The sequence below is a fragment of the Lissotriton vulgaris genome, chromosome 4_1 (genome assembly GCF_964263255.1).
Source record: "Lissotriton vulgaris chromosome 4_1, aLisVul1.2, whole genome shotgun sequence".
Lineage (NCBI taxonomy): Eukaryota > Metazoa > Chordata > Amphibia > Caudata > Salamandridae > Lissotriton > Lissotriton vulgaris.
The window spans coordinates 384,896,671-384,902,670 of NC_141691.1; positions in this window are offsets into that span (position 1 = coordinate 384,896,671).

Sequence of the window (6,000 nt, forward strand, 5' to 3'; positions counted from 1 at the left end):
GCCTTGTAAATCGGGAAGTGTCCAGTAAGCTTGTGTTTTATTTAGTTAGACTTCGTTTTTAGTGCCCATGTGCCCTATGTTTCCCTCGTGCCATACCTGCGCATAAATAATTTTTCCCAAAAAGCATCTATGTGGGAAGCTGATCAGAAGCGATCATTTGAGCGTGCCCTTCTGCCCTATGTTTTCCTGGTTTTGCGTGCCCTTCTGTCCTATCTTTCCCTCATTTTTATGCCCCTGTGCCCTATGTATCCCTCATTTTCCGTACCCTTCAGCCATATTTAGCTGGTATCTTGATTAGACAAGATTAGGTGCTTAGTGACCAGAAAAGGCTGATGCTAAAATCTCTGCGATGCCTTTTTATATGTTTATGAAAATAAGTGTAACCTAAAGTTGCTAGATGCTCGGCCCACCAAGGATGGATAAGGGCCAGAATATGTTTCCCTCGTTTTTCGTGCACTTGTGCCCTATCTTCCCCTTGTTTTTCGTGCACTTGTGCCCTATCTTCCCCTCATTTTTCGTGCCCCTCTGCCCTATGTTTCCCTCGTTTTTGTGTTCCCTCCTGCCCAATGTCACTCCAATTACAAGTAACAAAGTCAAACATGGCAGCCATCCTAAATTGGAAAAACAACATTCAATTGAATTGAAACATATTGATGCATTTCAAATACTTCATATCTTACAATCGTTATTTTTCCCTTCTTAGGGGCAACCCCAGTTGGAGTACTTGGTGAAACTTCACAATCTGAACAGTGCTGGAGCATGGTAATCTATGCTATTATGTATATTATTACTTTGAAGGATTATAATTACAACTTTGTGAGAATTTTACCATATTTTAGAATTTGAAGAAAAAAGAAAACTGACTTACATGATGAATTTGGCTCAGAACTTGATTCAGGTTGCACCATTCTTGCCGCTACCAGGGAAGTCAACTATACCATGGAAAACAGGTTTAAGATCATATCAAAATTACTAACTTTTATTCTTTTCTAATGAAGCCTGATCCAAATACCCTCTGGCTTTTATATCAGTGGTGAAGAACTTAGCCCCTCTTGCTATCATTTTCAGCCTGGCTGGTTCGAGCAGGAAAGCCTCAAAGCCAGCCTCCTGATAAGGCTTGATTACCTGCCGCAAACGCCATCCACGTTCTACCGTAATGTATCAGAAATCAGGATGTACAAAGAAAGAAATCGCCATATACTGCCTTTTAGCATCTGGTCAGGCTTTTTCAAATATAGCCTATGCATAAAATTATCAAACAACACCAGTGTGGCTCTTGGCTGATTCTTATCTCTGCCAGTCTGTATAGTGAGTAAATGGGAATCGATGGACCCTCTGAACATCCCGTTCCCAATTCCAACATTTGAGGCCTGGGAGGGCTTCATTAAGTAGATCCAGGATAAAGGCACAAATGCCCCCCCCCCCCTTCAAGACACTCCTCTATACCAAGAAAGCAAAAGTTATTTCTCCATAGGCGATTTTGCATTTCCTCTAGCTTCCACATGACATCCGTTAGCTGGGCTTCATGAGCACTTGCAGCTCTCTCAAAGCAGAAAGGTCAGTCTCTACAGCAACTATTCTATCCTTCATACTATTAAGCCTCTCACCGGTCTTGGTACCTGCTTCCCCTACTGTTTGGATTGTGCCTTCAAGTTTTTTAATGGCTTGTCTTGTTCTTTTACCATCTGCTCGAGTCTCTGCGTGATGTTCCTTGATTGAATCTAAAATTGTGGAGAAGTGTGGCTCAATGGTTAGAGCAGGCAGACCTCAATGCAGAGCTCTGGCCAGGGACCAGTGTTCGATTCCTGCCCTGGCGGGTCTCGGGGTCATTAATTCCCCTGACCGGATATTCTCGCCTCAGTGCCTATTCTGATCATGGGTCCCACGCTGCAACTCTGGACAATGGCTTGCTTAGTCTCCACAACGGCCCCCACAACGCGAGGGATGCCTGGTCTGCACCATGGGGGTGCCCAGGAGTGGACACTTCACAGGGAAAGCCAGGAAGGGTTCCCTTGCGGTATTCGTACAAGCGCCAGGAAACCCACTGTGGGTAGCTGTGCACTATACAAGGACTAAAACATTTACATTTACATAAGACCCGAAGCAGGGTCTATATTAGCTGCCCGGCATCCTGCTGGTTATATTGGTTACTTCCCAGCTGATCAGTACCTCTCTCCAGTGATCCCAGCATCTTGGTATGGCAGTAGTTTCATTTCAATCCTGTGCCTGTATTATGCCTCCTCCTATGTGAAGAGTTGCTGGAACTGGTAATACCTGAATAGAAGTCCTCTGTGAGGATTTTTTTTTATCCGTCCCATCTGATGTGAGAAAACATGGGAGGCATGCAGTGCTCCCTGCCGTGGAGCCACCGATCAAAGCTGATTGGTGTTTCCTCTGTGTATTAGGTACGTTCTCATGTACCTCCTTGGTAGCCTCACTAAAAATCTCTTCCCTTCTTTCCTGAATGGGGGTAGGCTGTGAAAGAGATCCAGCATCTGACATTGTGCTCTCTGTCTGTCGTTAGTCCACAATCACTAAGATGGGCTCCTTGACTCTGAGAGCCTTTTGCTTAGTTTCTCTGAGTCTGCCTTGGACAGTTGTTCTTGTGGCCTACGGCTGATCCCCACTTCTATAGTTTTGAAGAAATATGTTATGGCTGCCTGAGGAGGCACAACAGGGTTGGATACATTCGGTGTGGTTAATAAGGGAGCTGTGCTATCTCCTTCAGAGGACAGAGTCAGTTCTTCTACTGATTTAGCCAGCAAAGTTTTCCTCACAGTGCCTTGTTGTTTCTCCGCTAAATTTCTTTCCTTACTTGCGCCTGTACTTTCGTGCCTATTTTTGAGAGTACTAGGCTTACCTGCATTCACATTTTTAGTATCGAGGGAATAGTAACCTTCTGAATACATTAGGTCTCAAGAATGGCTGTCACACTACGCAGGAAGTTAAGACTAAGGGGATAGTGATATTAATGAAAGGCGATAGGGTCATAATAGGGAGAAAAACAGTCGATAAAAATGATAGATGGGTGGTACTAGAATTCAGAATAGGGTATGTTGTTCTCACGCTTTTGCTCAGTGAATGCCCCATGTTTTAGATGACCCTGGGGTGTTAGATTTTTTAGCTACTGAACTTTTCTTCCTGGACAGAGCCCTGTTTAGTATGTGGGAATTTGAATATAAATAGTGCTAGAATAGGCTCAGAAGGGATCAGTGCTGCCAGTACGAGTCGTAAACCACAAACCATAAATTCCCTATAGAATTTGTTTAAAGATATTGGTTTGGTGGATGCCTGGCCACGTTTGAAACACCAGGATCCAGGCTATACTTATTATTCAGCTCCACACAGAAAGTTTGCAATGTTGGACTATTTCTTGGTGTCACCAGTTTTACTTGAGAAGACTCAGATAGAGATATCCCCCAAAGTTATGACAGATCATAACCTGTTGTACAGGATGTTTCAATCACAGCGTTAACAAGGCTATTCAGGAGCTGGGCATCTGAAAGGGCACTCTAATATGATCAGGAGTATGTCAAGCACATGAAGGGCAGGATCACAGAATTTATGGATATCAACAGGTGTAGTGCTCCCATAGGGATGACATGGGATGCATTCAAGGCAACAGCAAGAGGGGAGACCCTGCGGTTCAGTGTGGGTAAACAAGAAAGAGAGGCAGGAAGGCTAAAAGCACTCTATCAGAGACTTGGGGGTTTAGAAACCGAGTTAATTTTTAAAATGGCCGCTGGAGGCGAAGTCTCTCTAACACAACGCAATTGCCATTACAAAATCATCTATTGATGACTTCAACACAGAGGAAATTGCAGGGAAGTATATGGCAAAAAGACAAGAGTGCTACGAGTATAGTGAGAGTGTGGGTCGATACTTAGCTGTTAGAACTAGGCAACAGAATGCTATAAGGCACATAAGGCATGTAAAGTATATGCAGGGGGTAACGGTCTCGAAACCAGCCCAGATTTGGGAAGATTTTAGGGAATTCTATGAAGAACTCTACAAGGCCCCTCAGGTAGGGGATAATGGTAGAATAGAGGAACAACTGGTATTCACACCATTGGTGAGGCTCCCACAGGACAAGCCGATGTTTCTCTGGAGGAATTCCAGGTAGATCTTCAGGCCCTTAACTCAGGTAAAGCAGTCGAACAGATGGCATACCCATCGAGTTCTATAAAATCTTAATAGAAAAGGTTGGTAAGGGTATTCTTGAGGTAATTAAGGGGGTTAGGGGAGGAGCAGCTCCACCAGGCTCTTTTGGCACAGCTAACATCGTTATCTTTAAAAAGAAAAAAAGGAAAAGACCCTATGCCAATGGGATCATATAGACCTATTACACTTCATCACTGCTTAAATAAAGTATTGCCACTTCTCGTCTCAGCCTGGTAACATGGCTTCATTCAGGGGAGGGGAAAGCCAGATCATATCATGTGAGTAAATACATTACTAGATGCCACGGAGGTTCTTACCAAATCAATGGGGGTCTCGTTTTTTGAAAGGCGGTAAAGGCCTTTGATAGGATGTCATGGCAATACCTTTGAAAGATCATGGAAGCTAAAAGCCTTGGCACACCTTTTATCAAAGACATACAGGCTATGTATATTAAACCTACTGCCCAATTGTCAATAACGGGAGAAGAGTCTAAACCATTTATAATTGAAAGAGGAACAACACACGGGTGTCCTTCTTCCCCCTTGCTGTTCCCTTTATATCTGGGCCCCCTCCTTAGGTGACTGGAGGACTCTAAGGATATTATTCCCGTAAGCAAACAGGGGTGAGACACTAAGATATTGGCTTATGCCGATGATGTGGTCGTAATCACTACCAACCCGGATAGAGAATTACAGGCGGTTGAAAACATAGCTGATGACTTTGCAATTCAATCTGGCTTCTTACTGAATAGGACTAAGACCCAGATTCTGATAAATAGGTTTACTCCGACATCTGTCAGTAAGATCGGAAATGAAGCAATATATATTGATTTAACGATTACAGCAAAGGTTGAGGCAATAGTAGATATACACCTTTCCCCTATAATGGGGAGAATCAGGAAGAGCTTTCGACGCTGGGATAATCTGAGACTCTCAATTATGGGGAGGTGTAATTAAGTAAAAATGGTTACTTTATATTTTTTTAACTATATCCCTAGCCATACATAATGACTGGATTAAGTTAATAGATAGGGAGGTCACCAGGTTTATCTGGTCCTATGGCAAAAGAAGGAGGACCAATGCGTTCTTAAGTCTACCAAGGGAAAGAGGGGGATGGGGCATCCCTAACTTCAAGATATATTATCTGGCATCAAACCTGCTGTTTTATAGTGCCCTATTCAGGAATAAGGTAAAGGAAGGAGTTGATCCTAGCTACGTTCCATCAATATTTCAGATCCAGAAAGGCAGTCGGGCATAAGGTTGCCTTGTTACATTTTATGAAGCTAGTTACTTTAAAAAGACTAAATTCAAGACCTTAATCATAGCATTTCGGAACTGGGCAGGGATCTGGAATCAGCTTGGGATAGGCAGATTCAGCAGATATACTCCTTTCATCAAGAATGATCAGGTACCAAGGGCCATGCAAGAGGACTGTCTGGTGAGGTGAGAGAAGGCTGGCTTCGTAGGGTAGGGGATGTTTTGGATGGAGATCGTTTTGCGTCCTTCGAGATAGTCAAGGAAAGATTCAATATTGGTCCCCAGGACTTTTTCAAATATCTGCAATAAAGGGTCTTTTTATATAAGAAAACTGGAGGAGCTGCAGGCTTTATACTGGTCCCTTTAATGGAACTACTAACGAAGGATGAGAGCCCCTCAATTTCTCAGCTATACAGTTGTCTACTGGAGGAGTCCCCGGATGATTTGGATATACACTGCTTAAAGTGGCAGGTCAGGCTAGGGCTATCTGACACCTTGTTTCTTGAATCATTAGCAGTGGGGGCTCAATATTATGTTCTGCCAGCTTACAGTCATATCATTAAAAAACCTTGTTTGTGAAGAG